Source organism: Melanotaenia boesemani, chromosome 24 (genome assembly GCF_017639745.1).
Source record: "Melanotaenia boesemani isolate fMelBoe1 chromosome 24, fMelBoe1.pri, whole genome shotgun sequence".
NCBI lineage: Eukaryota > Metazoa > Chordata > Actinopteri > Atheriniformes > Melanotaeniidae > Melanotaenia > Melanotaenia boesemani.
In genome coordinates this window covers 3,994,741-4,013,956 of record NC_055705.1, presented here as the reverse complement: position 1 = coordinate 4,013,956, position 19,216 = coordinate 3,994,741, and the positions used below count along the sequence as shown (strand labels likewise).

General features: G+C 41.7%; 1 pseudogene; it reads right to left on the bottom strand.

Annotated features, from left to right (window-relative positions):
- Positions 1 to 248: 248 nt before the first annotated feature.
- Positions 249 to 14,638, bottom strand: LOC121635279 (annotated as a pseudogene).
- Between the last annotated feature and the right edge of the window lie 4,578 nt (positions 14,639 to 19,216).

Genomic DNA, 19,216 nt, shown 5'->3' with positions numbered 1-19,216 from the left:
TAGCGTCCCTCGTTTAAACAACTTTTCACTTCATCCACTCATTTGGACTTGTTAGACATCCCAGGTGTGTGCACCGAGTTTATGCAGGTCTGTCTTGAGTCAGTCTGGATGAAATCAGGCTGAGCTGCGTTCCTAGAACGACATGATGCTTCAGTAGAAGATGGTGCTGGTTTGACTTTTTCAGGCATCTCTCGAGCGACTTTCCTGAAACACCCCCATGAACAGGAAACAGAAACCTGACAGAGACATACTGTAAACAACTCATTTATTTGTACAACTTGGCTTCCACCATCAGCGTGTGACTGAATAACGGATTCACAATGTAAAGCACTTTGGGTGCCTTGATAAAGCACTAAATAAATCTAAACCATTAGTACTATTATTACTCTGTTATGACTAACAAAGTACATAGTTATATACAGTATTATTTAATTCAAACTCAAACATGTTGCGACAATCACCTCACAGTTGCTACAGAACAGCTGCAGAACAGTTTCTCTTCAGAGGGAGGTCGTCTTTCTATGACTAAACTTCATAACTTTACTAAACATTTACAAGAAGTGGCTGCAAATCCCCCTACCATTTGTCAAAACTTTACAAATATGCACAATATCATTTTGTTTTACCTCACAGGTCTTCTTAGTGATACCTTTGTTAATAAAGTTTTAATCCAGCAGTACACATTAGTTTTTCCACAACATTTGGTATAATTTTTTTAATAGTCTGAATGAATACAAGCTGCACCATCCTCCTGGCACATTTAAGGTTTCTCTCCAGTGTGAATACGTTGGTGCCTTTTTAAAGCACCTGACTGATTGAAAGCTGCTCCACACTGATCACACCTGTAAGGTTTCTCTCCAGTGTGAATACGTTGGTGACTTTTTAAAGAACCAGATATAGTGAAAGCTGCTCCACACTGATCACACCTGTAAGGTTTCTCTCCAGTGTGAATACGTTGGTGACTTTTTAAATGACCTGACTGATTGAAAGCTGCTCCACACTGATCACACCTGTAAGGTTTCTCTCCAGTGTGTATACGTTGGTGACTTTTTAAAGCACCAGCTAAACTGAAAGCTGCTCCACACTGATCACACCTGTAAGGTTTCTCTCCAGTGTGAATACGTTGGTGACTTTTTAAAGCACCAGCTAAACTGAAAGCTGCTCCACACTGATCACACTTGTAAGGTTTCTCTCCAGTGTGAATACGTTGGTGATTTTTTAAAGCACCAGATACAGTGAAAGCTGCTCCACACTGATCACACCTGTAAGGTTTCTCTCCAGTGTGAATACGTTGGTGATTTTTTAAAGCACCAGATATAGTGAAAGCTGCTCCACACTGATCACACCTGTAAGGTTTCTCTCCAGTGTGTATACGTTGGTGACTTTTTAAATGACCTGACTGACTGAAAGCTGCTCCACACTGATCACACCTGTAAGGTTTCTCTCCAGTGTGAATACGTTGGTGACTTTGTAAATGACCTAACTCACTGAAAGCTGCTCCACACTGATCACAGCTGTAAGGTTTCTCTCCAGTGTGAATACGTTGGTGCCTTTTTAAAGCACCAGATATAGTGAAAGCTGCTCCACACTGATCACACCTGTAAGGTTTCTCTCCAGTGTGAATACGTTGGTGACTTTTTAAATCACCTGACTGACTAAAAGCTGCTCCACACTGATCACACCTGTAAGGTTTCTCTCCAGTGTGAATGCGTTGGTGACTTTTTAAATCACCTGACTGACTAAAAGCTGCTCCACACTGATCACACCTGTAAGGTTTCTCTCCAGTGTGAATACGTTGGTGATGTTTTAAAGCACCAGATACAGTGAAAGCTGCTCCACACTGATCACACCTGTAAGGTTTCTCTCCAGTGTGAATACGTTGGTGATTTTTTAAAGCACCAGATACAGTGAAAGCTGCTCCACACTGATCACACCTGTAAGGTTTCTCTCCAGTGTGAATACGTTGGTGATTTTTTAAAGCACCAGATACAGTGAAAGCTGCTCCACACTGATCACACCTGTAAGGTTTCTCTCCAGTGTGAATACGTTGGTGATTTTTTAAAGCACCAGATACAGTGAAAGCTGCTCCACACTGATCACACCTGTAAGGTTTCTCTCCAGTGTGAATACGTTGGTGACTTTTTAAATGACCTGACTGACTGAAAGCTGCTCCACACTGATCACAGGTGTACGGTTTCTCTCCAACGTGAATCTTCTGACATCTCTTTGGTCGTGATGCACCAGTGAAAACTTTCTTACAGCCTCGACCACCTCGATGTTTAGATTTTCTTTGGCCTCCATGTTTCTGTAACGAGCAGGAAGAAAACATTTACATTTCACCCAAACTAAGTATTATGGACAAGTATTAATCAACCTCAAGCATCTGGTAGGTACCACAAACTGATTCTTATTTACAGCTGGATGACTGCAGACACAGCAGCAGGAGGTCATGTAATTCCTTGATCTGTTAGTGTTTGTAGTCTGTGCTAACAACCCAGAAGCTGCTTTAGTCTAAGAGAGGTGTCAGTCTAAAACTGAAGATGTTGTCTGGACCAGTCAGGTCACTGTACTGTAAAATGATTTGAATGAATGAAGTCACAAGAATCTTAAAAACACTGATAAGTAGAGAAATGTGGAGTATTTATTTTTTAGATTTCATATCAAACTTCCTTGTTTTCAAACTCAAATACTGTACTGTTCTCTCTCCAAACTCTGTCCTCAGACTCAGAAAGTCTCTAAAAACAGATTTAATGTGAAGCAGTCTCAAATATGATGCTGACCATACAGATACTTGGACGTGTGTATGTCTGTATTTGGAAGGATGTCCAGATTATAATCCTACCAAAAAAATCTAGTTAAAGACATAATATAGTTTGACGATTTTCACATTTGTTATGCTTTAATTAATTTCACCACTTTCTAGTGTGTGAAAATAACATGAACACTTCTTATATGTATTTTTTTATCCATTTATTTCTTCTGATGCCAAAATCATAAAATGATCCATCCATCCATTTTCTTCCGCTTATCCGGAGTCGGGTTGCGGGGGCAGCTGCCTAAGCAGGGAAACCCAGACTTCCCTCTCCCCGGCCACATTCACCAGCTCATCCAAAGGGATCCCGAGGCGTTCCCAGGCCAGCCAAGAGATGTAGTCCGTCCAGCGTGTCCTGGGTCTTCCCCGAGGCCTCTTTCCGGTGGGATGTGCCCGGAACACCTCACCAGGGAGGTATCCTAACCAGATGCCCGAGCCACCTCATCTGGCTCCTCTCGATGTGGAGGAGCAGCGGCTCTACTCTGAGCTCCTCCCGAATCACCGAGCTTCTCACCCTATCTCTAAGGGAGAGCCCGTCCACCCTGCGGAGAAAACTAATTTTGGCCGCTTGTACTCGCGATCTTGTTCTTTCGGTCAATACCCACAGCTCATGACCATAGGTGAGGGTAGGAACGTAGATCGACCGGTAAATCCAGAGCTTTGCCTTTTGGCTCAGCTCTCTCTTTACCACGACAGACCAATGCAGAGCCCGCATCACTGCGGACGCCGCAGTGCGCACCGATCCGCCTGTCGATCTCCTGCTCCATCCTTCCCCCACTCGTGAACAAGACCCCGAGATATGTAAACTCCTCCACTTGGGGCACGACCCCATCGCAGACCCGGAGAGAGCACTCCACCCTTTTCTGGCTGAGGACCATGGTCTCGGACTTGGAGGTGCTGATTCTCATCCCAGCCGCTTCACACGCTGCTGCGCATCGCTCCAGCGAGAGCTGAAGATCACGTCCCGATGAAGCCAACAGAACCACGTCATCCACAAAGAGCAGAGACTCAATTCTGAGGCCACACCTCGGCTGCGCCTAGAAATTCTGTCCATAAAAGTTATGAACAGAATCGGTGACAAAGGACAGCCTTGGCGGAGTCCAACCCGCACTGGAAACGATTCCAATTTACTGCCGGCAATGCGGACCAAGCTCTGACACCGGTTGTACAGGGACCGGACAGCTCTTACAAGCGAGTCCGGCACTCCATACTCCCGGAGTACCCCCCACAGGAGTCCCCGGGGAACACGGTCAAATGCCTTCTCCAAATCCACAAAACACATGTAGATTGGTTGGGCAAACTCCCATGCCCCCTCAAAGACCACAAAGAGGGTGTAGAGCTGGTCCACTGTTCCACGGCCGGGACGGAAACCACACTGCTCCTCCTCAATCCGAGGTTCGACTATCCGACGGACCCTCCTCTGCAGCACCCCTGAATAGACCTTACCGGGGAGGCTGAGGAGTGTGATCCCCTGTAGTTGGAGCACACCCTCCGGTCCCCCTTTTTGAAGAAGGGGACCACCACCCCAGTCTGCCAGTCCAGGTGGACTGTCCCCGATGTCCACGCGATGCTGCAGAGGCGTGTCAATCAAGACAGCCCTACAGCATCCAGAGCCTTAAGGAACTCCGGGCGGACCTCATCCACCCCCAGGGCCTTGCCACCAAGGAGATTTTTAACCACCGCAGCGACCTCAGCCCCAGAGATAAGCGAGCCAGCACCAGCTACCCCAGACTCTGCTTCCTCATCAGAAGACGTGTTGGTGGGATTGAGGAGGTCTTTGAAGTACTCCCCCCACCGCCTCACAACGTCTCGAGTTGAGGTCAGCAGCCCCCCATCCCCACTGTACACAGTGTTGACGGAGCACTGCTTTCCCCTCCCGAGCCGCCGGATGGTTGACCAGAATCTCCTCGAAGCCGTCCGGAAGTCATTCTCCATGGCCTCTCCAAACCCCTCCCATGCCCGAGCTTTTGCCTTAGCGACTGCCGAACATATAGAAGCAAAGTAAAGTAACCAGTAGGGGTTTGCAATATCGTATCGTTCACAACAATATCAATTAGGGCAGGGTGATATGGCCAAAGATACTTATCATGATATAAATTTGAAAATGTGCAATAATGATATAACTGATGATATAATTTACGCTAGACAAAATACTTCAAAATTGCACTTTATGGGTGCACATTCAAAATAGGAACAATTTCTTATCAACTGAACAGGCAGGTATAACCATGTATACGGTTAACAAAAGTAAAACAGAGTTGCTTTGCAACATAAAACTGCAGTGTGCAAAATAAAGAAGTTAAATAAGAAAATTGCAAAAACTCTTGAGTAAACATAAAAATAACATCTAGCTGAATAATGTTACTGTTTATGGAGGTAGAAATTATCTACATTTGTTCAAGTTTTAAGATTCTTTGTCAGAAATACTAACATGTTCACAGTTGTGGGCTTAAGGGATGACCTTTGACAAGTTACTGTGTTTCCACCTGTGCTGAACAACCTTTCAGATGCAGAGCTGGTAGCTGGAATGCATAGGTACTTTCTGGATAATCTGCTGATGTGGGGAAAGTTTACTGTGTCTTTTCCACCAGATAAGTGGATCACAGTCACTGTCTACTGGTGGGTTATTCAGATAGCTGCTCAGCTCAGATAAAAACCTTTCTGCAGTTACATCTGTCTTGGCACTAACTGCTCCCTTCAAAAAGCTTCCAGGCTCGTCTTTGGCTTTTTAGCAGCACCCCGACTCATCTAATCACCTGATGATGGAGGAGAGGTTTCTAAAACACCTGGAGCTGTGCTACCCTGGTCTGACACAAGATGCTCCAGTTCACTAAGAGCTTGGACTTTGCTGGCTTCACTCACTGGGATATTCTGTGTGAAAGCGTGGATCAAGGAGAGAAGCCATGTTACAAAGCCTCTCTGTGACACTGTCTTTGTAGCTTTTGTTCATGTAGTCAAGTATTGCTATTCTTTAGTGCTGGGCAAAGATTAAAATTTTTAATTGCGATTAATCGCATGACATGCTGCGATTAATCGCATTGTTACGCGCAAAATGTCTCTTTCCTTCAAAAAAAGGCCTACAGCTATAAAAAGAAAATGCAGTAAGTTTTGGTTTACAAACACGACATCAGGGGTCTCCAACCTGCAACTCTGGAGCTGCAAGTGTCTCTCTCCTTTTATAAAGGTTTTATGCTTTTCTTTGTTTTAAAACCTTAAAAATGGAAATAAAAATGTGGTTCTTCAAAAATAACAAACATCCTATGGTGGCTCTTCATTAAAAATATATATTAAGTTTCCTTTTTGAAAAGTCTGGTAACATTTGCGTCTCTAAAGGAGTTTTATTTAGCTGGCTGAGGGAAAAATGTCTCTTTGGATTGGAAAGGCTGCAGACCCCTGAACTAAACACATAAACAGGTTTAGCAGCAGTTTTCTCTTTAAACAGCAACAGTTAAAATATTTCTTCATATATAAAATCACATCTTTATGAGAAAGAAGGATGAAATGTTCAGGATTTACTAACTAAAAGGTAAAAAGTCAGCAGGATGAATTTAAAGCTGTGAAGCTGCTTCCTTCTAAACACAGAAGGAACAATATGTGATGAATATCAGCATCAGGTGAACAGACAGAAAGCAGGATGAGAATCTCACAGCTTCTAGATGGTGAGGAGAGAGAAATATTCACAATATGCACAATAACTTCCATCCATGCACCTTCACTGCTTCATTATCCACATTTCTGGCCTTTAAATTCTCTAAACTTTAATTTTTAGTTTGACTGCACCTGCAGCCTCCGCTACCCGGAGTTAAAGGGTTAACATCTCGTTTCCGGTAGCGTCATATGGCAAGCCGTTTGAGCATTTATTCCATATTCTTGATATCAAACATCAGTTTCCTTCACTAGCTTGCATTATGCACAAACTAGTTAACATGTGCTCATATTTTATGGGCATTTTTAATAGACTAGCGGAACTCAAAATCTGACTAGTAACAGTTTTTTAACAACTAGTGACACTTTTGTGCAAGTAGTTTGAACAGAAGTTGTACAAGTGAGGCCACTTGCTATAATAGTCAAATAAAATGAATATCTTGTCAGCGTTTTAATGCACTAGTAGGACTTTGGACCAAACTAGTTGACTAGTATGTTTTACTAGTTAACTAGTTAACTGCACAATATCAGCATGTTAACTAGTCAACATATGGTCTTCTCCTCTAGTTAAGTAGTGGCCAACAATAATCTGCACTAAATTACCAGGCGAAGCCCAAATGTTTAACTAATTATCTAGTAAAGATAAAAAAGCTTACTATTTAATTAGTAAATGCCAGTTTTGATCTTACTAGAGAACAAGTGTGACTAAAGAGGGATTACTAGTTAACTAGTGAAGCCAAAATACCCTCTAGCAATACTAGTAAGTGACATACCTTCTCAGCTTGTGAACACCTGACTGACGAAATCATCACTAGTGGACTAGTTAAAACGTAGCACTCCCTAGTTCAACTAGTTAATTATATGCAAATAAATAGGTGGGGTAAAGGCTTATTGAGGCCTCCCATTGGCTCCCCAATTCAAAATTTAAAATGCCTACAAATCATATCTCCAGGATTTCATTACAGCCCACCCAGTTCATTACCATTTGAGATACTAGCTAACATGTGGTCCAGTGAACTGCAAATAGCCACCTAGTGGCTGCAAGTTGCAGCTTACACGTAAACTTGTAAAGACAAAGTGCTAACTAGTTGACTAGTTGAAGTATATTTTGATGTTACATGTTCACTAGTGAGACTAAAGACCATGGACTAATTAACAAGTGTAAAAAAAAGGCTAACATGTAAAACAAATGACTTACTAGTAGCATATACTTATCCACAAGTAACAAGAAATGAATAACTAGTTAAAGGACAGATCTAACATGTAAGAAAAATGACCAACATGTCATACCAAAGGCTTTACATGTTTGACAAATAGTCTGGCTGGTAGGAGACAACACTCTCCACTTGTTTACATGTGCAAAACAAAATAGGTGTCACTAGCTTACTAGTCACTATTTTGGTAGCTAACTAGTTCACTAGTAAAATTGTAATTGTGTTACTTGTTAAAGAATGAAAAAAGAAAAGTGGAACTCATAAACAATTTGTGCCTCACAAGCTAACAAGTAAATCTTTATGTCTTACTTGTTAACTTGTAAAATAAAAAGTAAACCTTAGCTAGTCATCTAGTTGGCATTTTTGTCTTGATAGGTTGGCATGTAACCTCTTAAAACCTTATCATATTACTAGATCAGTAAGAAAAGACCGTAGCTAGTGCAACTAGTAAGGATTTGGACCTATAGTTAACATGTAAAGAGAAATAAGCTGCCCCTAGTTAACTTGCATAATCTTAATGTCAGCAGGTTCACGTGTATATTGTATGTAAAGAGGCGGGAGAAGGATTCTGATTGGTCAGTGATCAAACTGTGTGCTTCAGAACCTTAAAGGGCCCTTTTCTAATAATGTGATATAATAATAATATCATTATCATAATAATATCATCATCATCATGACCAGTTGTTGTTTGTGTGCACAGCGACAGTGTGTGAGGGAAACTATAATAAATTTATTTTTTAAATGGCTATGTATGTATTTGTGTGAAGGTTTGTTTTATTTTAATATGCAGTCTCCTCCCACAGCTGCAGACTCCTCCCACTGCTGCAGACTCCTCCCACAGCTGCAGACTCCTCCCACAGCTGCAGACTCCTCCCACAGCTGCAGACTCCTCCCACAGCCGCTTTAGTTTTATTCAGAACGAGTTGCAGACACCTGGACACACGTCGCTCCTTCTCCATCATTTTCTATGTAAACTTGCGTGAGGAAGTGAAAATCGCTGCCCTCCTCCAGCCAAGCGACAGGCGACAGTCGTGCATGTAAAATGTTGCGTTTGTGCACGCAGACGTGCACACGGGGGCTTGCGACGCAACACAAAAAAATAGAAAAATTTTCAATTTTTGTAAGTCGCGACTAAATAATCCACCAGCTCCCAGAGTCACAGAGAGACAAACGTTATAAACAAACAGAACTTTTTTCTCTATTAACACAGTGAACAATCCGGGATTTAAGAACCTCATCAACACTTTGGACAAACGGCATCACTGCCGTCTCACCACCATGTTAGTGGACTTGTCTCTTTCTTCCCTGTATGATGAGTGTAGTGAGGATGGTGTGAAAGACGTGGTGACAGTCCGATGTTTCTCCACCGCTACGGACCTGTGGTAAAGCCGCACCAGAGCCGTATAGAAATGTCGCGCTACATTTTATTGACGTGGATTTCAACGTGAAAACGAAATGTCTCCAGACTATTTTTTTCCAGATCAGACCAAGCGGAACAAAGCTGCTGGTCTGAGACAAACAATAGCTATGGGGACCTGGTGGAAACAAACTAGTCGGCATTACCACAATAAACACTTCAAATGTCCCCCCCCCAAAACCTCTTATCTATAATCGTGTTAAATAATCGAGATCTCAATTTCAGTCAAAATAATCGTGATGATCATTTTTCCCATAATCGAGCAGCCCTAGTGCATACAGTCCTTGTAAGTAAAATTGTACACATGAAGTAATGCTCTGTGTTCTTCTTGTGTTGAAAGGTTTACGTTGCAGTGCTTCTGTTGGGCAGAATTTCCCAAACAGCAGACGTCTCAGTTTTAGTCTTCAGGACGAAAATACTTTAGTTTTAGTCACATTTTAGTCATGACTAAGTTTGATAGTTTTAGTCCAGTTTTAGTCCAATGAAAAATGTATTAGTCTTTTAACAAATGAATTTAGGTCAATAATATGTATTAAAAAGTGGAATAAAGGTCGACAGGTTATAACAAGTAATTCATAAAACAAGTTAACCTTAAAGCTTTTACATAATAACCAGGTCCTTTACCAGACTGAAAGCTTTAGCCGAGACTTTCCCATCAACAGGGAAGAAATGCTGCCGTGTTTTACTTAAAATGCTGTTGGACAGAAACCTTTAATTTCTATATTTCAGCTTTTTTCATGAATTGATGCTTCATCATACAAACATGTCACACAAGAAAATAGCAGATCTATAAGTTTAACATACAGCAACACATTGTGTTTGGTTATTTTCATCAATAATTAGAAAATTAAAGGAAGGTTTGTAGACTTAGAAGGTTTCCAACCAACAGCAGATACTTTCTGATCTACTTAGGGTGATGCTTTGTACAGATAAAGTTCTAACTGTGGAATCAATTACTCCAAAAAAGCAAAGAGCAACAACATCCTGACTTTGGTAACTGTGGCTTTATTTCTGAGAATTTTCTGAAGTGTAAAACTCCACCCTGAAGACACACATGTCCACAATATGAGCAAAGGATGAGGAACACATGCTCAACGTGACCTGGTCTGCCAGTGAAATTATGATGGATTATAGTTAAAATATGTCCATGTATCGTTTCATCGCTTCCACCAAACCCCTTCAATTTAATGAAGACAAGACAGATTATTCTGTTTGGTAGCAAAGAGAAGAGGGTCAGCATGTTCAGAGAATATAAACCTAGCAGAACTCTTAGATCCAAAGACTCTGGTCAACTAGTCCAGACCAGAGTCCAGACTAAACATGGAGAAGCAGAATTTAGCTGCTATGCTGCAAAGAAGTGGAACAAACTGCCAATGTCGACATTTTTAGATCCAGCTTGAAAATATTTCTTTTCTCATGCGCCCATGCATGAATTCTGAACAGTAACATTATAACTTAACGTTAACATTAGCAGCTAACATGAGGGCCTGCAGTTTTAGCGTTAGCAGCTAACATGAGAGCATACGGTTTTAGCGTAAGCTGGTAACGTGAGAGCCTGCGGTTTTAGCGTTCGCTGCTAACGTGAGAGCCTGCGGTTTTAGCGTTAGCTGCTAACATGAGAGCCTGCGGTTATAGCGTTAGCTGCTAATGTGAGCGTCTGCGGTTTTAGTGTTAGCTGCTAACGTGAGAGCCTGCGGTTTTAGTGTTCGCTGCTAACGTGGGAGCCTGCGGTTTTAGCGTTCGCTGCTAACGTGAGAGCCTGCGGTTTTAGCGTTAGCTGCTAACGTGAGAGCCTGCGGTTTTAGTGTTAGCTGCTAACGTGAGAGCCTGCGGTTTTAGCGTTAGCTGCTAACGTGAGAGCCTGCGGTTTTAGCGTTAGCTGCTAACGTGAGAGCCTGCGGTTTTAGCGTTAGCTGCTAACGTGAGAGCCTGTGGTTTTAGCGTTAGCTGCTAACGTGAGAGCCTGCGGTTTTAGCGTTAGCTGCTAACGTGAGAGCCTGCAGTTTTAGCGTTAGCTGCTAATGTGAGAGCCTGCAGTTTTAGCGTTAGCTGCTAATGTGAGCAGCAACTCACTGCAATAGTTTACAGGAGAACGTAATCCACATTGGTGAATGAAAACATCTGAGTTTGACATCATCTTGACAAGAGTAGCTGATTTTGGACGGAGGAGACACAGGAAACCAGTGCAGAGTCTCAATAAGTCACATGAAAGTAAGCTCACGTCACTGGAAACGGACGTAATAACCCATAAGAGTCCCACATGACATGTTTGTCACATACAGATTGTGAGACATTTTGCTTCAATTTATGGTATGAACTTTGCTTAAAATCCTGTTGAACACAATCTGATACTTGTATTTTGTCCCCTAATAGATACCCAGAAGCAGAAAACCACATTATAATATGTTTAAACTATCACATGGTAATAAATGGTAGATTAATGGATTTAATATTCTTAGTAGATTTTATTAACTTTAACACGTTATCTGAGACCTGAACTTTAAGAATATGTAGAGTGACTCCACAGAATGAAACAGTTTTATCAGGATAAAACTTTGTGTTAAATATGAGATGAACCACAAACCGCTAGTTGAAAGATGAAGAAGAGCAACAACAAAGTAGGGCTGGACGATTAAACGCATTTTAATCTCAATTACGATCTGGGTTTTCAACGATCATAAAAATGAAATGATTATTTTCTCAGTTTCCTCTTTTGCTGTTTTCAGCTGTAAATCGAGCGGCGCTGGCATCGCAGCGCTCTGCTGCAGACTCCTCCCACCGCCCCAACCGCTTTGCTTTAATTCAACTCCAGTTGCAAACACCTCTCAAGTTACGGGCTGGACACACGTGTTGGTGGCGTGTCTCTCTCATGAGCATTTTCCTTCTTGGAGGGAATCTGGATCCAGTTTGATAAGATGTAGAGAAAAAGTGCAGCAGGTAGAATTGTGTGAATGAGTTTAATGCGGCTCTATGGAGCATCGTTGTGGAGCCGAGGTCGTTCTCCCTGATAGGGAATGTTTCCCCTGCACGAGAGAACATGCACTCGTTCAGTAGAGCTGGATCCTCCTGACTACGCTCTATTTCACCACGGAAACAGAAAAATAACAGCATGCAGGTCCCTTCACTTCTTGTTTGAGGCTTGTTGTTCCCTCACTGAGGTTTGCTTGAGTCTGGACCAACTCTTAAACTATTGGTTTCTAATGAGAGAGAAGAGCTGCTGAAACATTAAAACAATCATAGTTCGCCTAAACTCTCATTTCCTCCAACATCAGCTTCATCATCATTTAACAAAGTTCTCATGCATGAACGTCATGACGTTGACGACACAGATCCTGGAAAGAAGTGACGTCCAATAACACGCTGGAGAAGTTTAGAAGCGAACTACCATCCAGATCACCTGGAAGGACTTTTACTCTCTTTGGCTCCGTTTACTTGATATGAAATATAACAGAATTTAATACGTTTAGTCCATGTTTCCATCGTAAACAAGAAGCTGTTTCTGGATGTTTCTGATCCAAAACGTGGCCTCCATGAAGGGAAAATAGGACGTGAACGTCTTTGCATTGACAGCAGAAAGTTCCATCCCATCATACAGTCGCTCATATCGTCTCTCTTTGAAGCCCAATCTCTGTTCAAACATCAGCTTTTTATTTCCACGCAGGCTGGATCATGTTTCATTACTCTAGTAAATATCATCCCTTTCTCCCTCCAAGAAAGCTGCTCTGACATCATTTCTGTCCCTTCTCCAGGTGATATTTAGCAGAAACGTCACGTCATCTTTTCTGACTCTTGTACATGTGCAGAGGTTTGGACTTTCTTTACTAAAGTGAAGCAGGGATGAGTTTCCATGTTGGAACATAAAAACATGCATGTTAGCTTCATCCATGTCTCTGAACTCTCCATTGGAGTGAGTGACAGCTTGTTTGTCTCTGTGTTGGTCCTGTGATGGACTGGTGACCTGTCCAGGGTGGAAACTGTCTCTCAGCTGGTAGCAGCAGGGATGGCCTCCACCCCCCCACCACCCTGTGTTGGACTAAGCAGGGACAGCAAATGAACGAATGGATGGAAGTGAAGCAGAGACACGTGCTGTGGTCGATGTTTATGGCTGATTTTTCTTTATAAAACCAGTTTCCTCTTTCTAGAAAGACCAGTGTGTTCAAACTGGAATTGTTTTATTTTACACACAGATCGTGTTTCATCTCTCTAGTAAATATGAGGACCTTTCTTCTTTATTTACTAAAGTTTTATGGGGAAACAGATTCTGGCTGAAGGACAAATACAGTCGACCAGAATCTGAATCCACAAACAAGTTTAGTAGAGAAAAATTAAATCTCCTCATATTTACTAGAATAACCACAGATGAGCTGACATGTGTGTAAACATGAGAAATAAATAAAAACACTGACGTTTGGACTGAAACTGTGTTTTATAGTTAGGGGAAACTATATCTGGCAAAAGGGAAAACACAGCCAGAAAATCTACTATTGAAATCCCGTGTAAAGACAGAAACCTGTAAATCTTTACTAGAATAATGAAACATGATCTGAAATATGAACAAAACTAAAGTTGATGTTAGAAAATACTCTGTGTGTTAAAGAAAAGGACTAAACTTTTAGTCTAATATAGAAAAAGCTTATTTATTAGAAAAAGAGGTTTTGACTAAAGTAAAAAAGTAAATAAAAAGTTACGTAGAGCTAATTTAAAATGGTGGAGTTGAACTAAAACTATTAAATAACGTGTAGAGTTCTGCTTTCTACATGTTTCATATCAAGTAAACTAACTGAGATTAACAATCATTACAGGTCATCTTGACAGTCGTGTGGTTGTGAACTTCTTCCAGCAGGTTACTGGACTGTTACAGTAAGATTGTCTCAGTGTTTCAGGAGGATACGAGGAACTAAAAACCTCACTGAGGGAACAACATTCAAACAAGGACTGAAGTCACCTACATGTTATTTTTCTGCTGTGGATCCAACTGAATGATTCATGTTCCTTCGTCCAGGAGAAACATTTCCTATCAGGAGTAACTACCATGACTCAGCAATACTGCTGATGGAGACATTGTCCAGCAGCATTTAAAGCGGGAACTGCTCCATAATGACGTCAACAACTCTCGGACGCTCGGAATTACGAGACAACGTGAACGCAGCATACGCCACGTTTTGTGTAAAAGTAACGTGATATATGATCTCCGTTCCTCTGTACTGCAGACGTAGCTCCTACGTTGGGTCCTGTCTGAGAGGAAACGCGGATACTTTGCAGTTTTAACGAGGAAAACATGAAAACACAAACTTTTACTACTTTTCTTTTTCACCTCTGATAGAAAACCAGAACAAGCGGATGAGACACGGAGCCTCGAGACTCGTCCTCGTGTCTTTAGTGTCCTCAACACTGACCTGCCGACCGGTGGTATCAGAGGATGATCCCGCTTTGTTCCTCCTCGTGGGGTTCTGGTCCTGGTTCTGCTCCTCCATTCTGGTTCTTGTCTGAAGACTCCAGCAGCTCTCCGCTCCGTCTGTATCCGCCAAGATAAAACAAACCGTCGAACTGTGCTCCGTGGCGCATGCGCAATTGTTACGCCACTATGCTGCATTCAAGTACACACGACACATGAGAACTCAACTCAAAATCCCATCAAGCTCGAGGGAAACCAGAAGATATAAAAATCTAAGACATGGCGGAATCATCGATTAAAAACAAGAGACACAGAACATGTGTAACATATTTATTTATAATATCAACAATGATTAAACAGAGGATGTGTTTATCATGTGTGATTCCTACTAGTAACCCTGAAATCCCGTGTTCTCCGTGCTCCGTGAATGCAGCAGCATGGCTCGTTTGTTCTCCAGCTGCCGCTGATCGTGGAGCTTCTGATGTTGGGAGAAGTTTGCCTTCAGGGTTTTCTGCTGAAAGTCTTTCTGACAGAAAGGTAGAGGCTTCAGAAAGTTTTTAAGAAGTCGCGACTGTTGTTTTTCATAGTTTGAAATCTTTCAGATGACTCTCTTTGTCTTCATCATCATCTTCATCAGAGGAGCAGCTGAAGAGCTGCTGCAGTTTCAAATCTGCATTTTCTCCACACATTTAGTTTCTTCATTAACCAGAATGATTCAGGAACTCCTCACAGTGATTCCAGAAGGTCTCATCAGACACTAATGACTGTATTGATTATTGATTAGTTTTAGTTGATTTTAATAAAGTGAGTTGAACGTCTGCAGTGGCGGCCATCTTGCCACAGTCAGCTGTCTCACTGACCACATTGTTTTAATGGTGCATGCACTTTATAAACAACCATAACTTGTTTAATGCATAATTAAGAATAATTATAACCAAAGATTCTAGAGCAGAGCTACAACCATGAACTTTCATATGTAAATAAACACATGGAAAATAAACACATGCAATGAATACACACACACACACACATGGGTTTATGTTAAATCATAGAGCTAGAGTTCCAGGGTGATGTTCAGCACGGTGTAATATATTAAATCAATATTTAGGCTACTAAAACTCAGTGTACAGAAGAATGACATGATTATATATATATATATATATATATATATATATATATAGTAATGAAAGAATATTAATATAAAATAAATTTAATTGTTACATGTTCAGTTCAAAAATAACCATTCAAATAATTTTATTATTTAATAATATTTATTTTATATGAACACATTATATATTATTATCTTTATTGTCTTTAATGTCTGTAACATCTTGGACATAAACGTGACATTTATTTGTACTTATTAGCTTCTTGAATCGACATTAGTCTAGTTCTGCACAGAGAACTAGACTAATGTGGAGATTTAAACCTGGAGGACAGAGATAAAACATAAATATGTGTGAGTGAAACAGGGAATTTAATTTAACACTGAAAAAGCCTCCAAGTTACACTGATGAACAATTAAATTACCAACTTAAAATTTAAATACACAAATACACAGGGCGTAGCAGCATGAGAGAGAACTTCACACAAACACAAACTACACCTCAGTAATCAAAGTACAAGCTCTTGTAAAACAAAATAATCAATAAAAACACGGTTTAGCTAATAACCTTTTGAAAAGGACGTTTTTGTTGAGCTTCTGACGCATGTTGTTTCTCTGTAAGCTAAGTGTGCTCATTTTAGCAACGTGGTGCAGCCTTAGCTTAAAAACCACCAACACAACTATATTTATAAGATAAGATCCTTTATTGATCCCACGGTGGGGAAATTTCACTGTTACAGCAGCTCAAACACAAAGTAAAGGAAACATTAAACACTAGACTAAATAAAAACAAGGACTCAAACATATAGGTTTGAACCTGAAGGGACGTGGTCTTTCTGTGTGGAGTTTGCATGTTCTCCCGTGTACACGTGGGTTCTCTTCTGGTACTCTGGCTTCCTCCCACCGTCCAAAGACATGCATGTTAGGTTAATTGGTCTCTAAATTCTCGCTAGGAATCAGTGTGTGTGTGAAAGGTTGTTTGTCTCTTTCTGTGTTGGGCCTGTGATGGACTGGTGACCTGTCCAGGGTGTACCTGCCTCTCACCTGTTAAATGCTGGGTCAGGCTCCAGCTTCCCCGTAATGGACAAAGTGCTACAGATAACGAATGAATATATATATTTATATAGTACATGTTGTAATACCTGCAACGTGCTTAGAAGTCAGCTCGATGGCAACAACAAGACACCCTGCTGGGATAATAAGCTGCCAAAGGAGGAAGTTCAGACCACAGATGTTAAAACACGGAAGTTGTTCACCATGCGTGGAGGCTTCCACCCACATCCAGTGTCCAGAGACTCTACGCTAAGCACAAAGAGGGAGGATGAGGACTAGTGAGCATCAGGGCCACTATCCAAGACGAAACAAGCTCCATGAACACATCAGGAAGATGGACCCAAGGGACGAAGCACTGAGTGAATGTCTCAGACAATAGAACCTGGAGGAGAATGAAATGGAGGAACCACCATGGGAGGACGAGTCCCTGAAGTGTCTTATTATCAACATTTTATAGTTAGAATGAATTAAAATGACATAGATTGGGATATACTGGGCTGCAGCTTAAGCAGACTGCAGTTTGCTAAGAGTAGTTAATTTTAGACTCCATGTAGAGACGGGCTGATGTAAGACACACTCAGGTTCTTACCAGGTTCTCTGTCTTAGAGACTGGACTTCAACACAAACACCATCTATGTAAACATGTGTGTTTCCACAGGATTGGTCAACTCAGAACTTAAGGAATGTCTTTGTTTGAAAGGTAGATAAGGCGCCTCACACATGTGGTTTTGGGATTCTCAAGATTGGCCAGAGACCTCACAGACTCTGCAGATCTGTTTAAGATCACTTCTTGTAATAAAATCATTATTTTTTATACATGAAGATGGCGTCCAGAGCTCTTCTTCTTACCTGAAACTATTTTTCCACATCACCTGCTTCCACAAACAAACAACACCCCTGCATGGGATGTACCACCGACAGACAGCCGACGTGGTGGAACAAGTCCAACCAACGGCTAGAGAGGGCTGGACTGAAGGACAGCACAGAGGCACTAATCATGGCAGCACAGGAGCAAGACTTGAGTACCAGGACAATCGAGACCCAGATCTACCACACCAGGCAGGACCCCAGGTAAATATCAGGACAAAGAAACACGAGGAACTGGAGAAATACCAAGAACCCAAGATAGAGCTGGAGAAAGCCTGGAAGGTGAAGGCAGCAGTAGTAACAGTGGTCATGGGATCACTGGAGGCCGTGTCCTCCACACTGGAGAAGAAGCTCCACCAGAAACCTGGAGAACCATCAGACATCTCCATCCAGAAGAGCAGCTAAGAGCTAAGATACTGGTAGGACCCTCAAGCTCCCAGGACTCTGGTAGAGGACCCGAGCTGGAGATGAAACACCACCCAGCCTACCCAGGAGAGATGGGAGGTTGGGTGGAGGAAAAGTTTATTTAAATATTATTATTTTATATGAATATATTCACTAGATTATTCCTCATCAGAGAAAAACAAGATTTCATTTAGTCTAATGTCACAATGTGGTTCTTTCTTACCAGTAATTTACATCCTTTCATCATAATCACCACAATAATCATTTCACACTCACTGTTTAATGTTCACTGTCATTAAGAACAACGACAAACATGTTTTTCAATAAACACTGTTAAACAATAATTAAACTAAACCAAACTAGACCAATATTTACAATAAACACTCAAACAATCAGAACTATTTACAATTATTGACGAGCAAGTTCCCTAAATTCTGTTTAGGATCTTTCTCCTCCACATGCTGGTATCCAGCCACATTCTGCTCATCAACAGCCTGCCAATGTTATGAAGCAGAAAACAGAAAATTACTGTTTAAAACCTTTAGTTTCAATAACATGCGTGAACATACAGTATGTAGAAAACAGCAGCAAATAACTGTTACTGACACAGTTTCATGTGAGGAATCTCCAGCCTCAGATATGCCAGAGGCCAGCGTGGAGGAGGTGCTGGGAGCAGGTTGAACCTCCATATCCAGCACTGTGGCTCGTCTGTGAGGTCAGAAAAGCCCTCATCTTCCTCATCAAGTACCACATCGTGCTCCTCAACCAACCGGGCGGTCTCCTCTGAGTCAGGGTTCATGTCCTGCAGCTCCTGACCAGTCTGCTGGAACAGATACTGAACTCCTACGAGTTCGCCTGAGACAAGACCGAATAAATAAACACCATGCAGACTGGAATGAGTAAAAACCAGTCGGCTGGAAGGATCATGAAATACATACACAGTAACAAAAGGCTAAATGTTGTTTCACTAAGCAACACAGTTTCACAGGTAAACAGTAAAACACAAGAGTTTTCAGAGAGATGCAGCCTCATGCTTTTCCTTTGTCCTGGTAACACTGATGTAATTCTGACCTGTGTAACATGAGGACGGACAGAACTCTGGCGCCACCTTTCTGCCAAACAGCTTCTTGTAGGTTTGGTTGACAGAATGCAGCAAATCACCAGAGTAGCAGCACAAAGGAGACTTCTCAGTTGCCATGGCAGCAACACCTGGTCCTGGTTCCACCTGTGTAGCCCTTCCAACAGGTAAACCTGAACATTCAGGCTGTTGGCACTGCTCCCTAGAAGTACATTGAAACGTAAC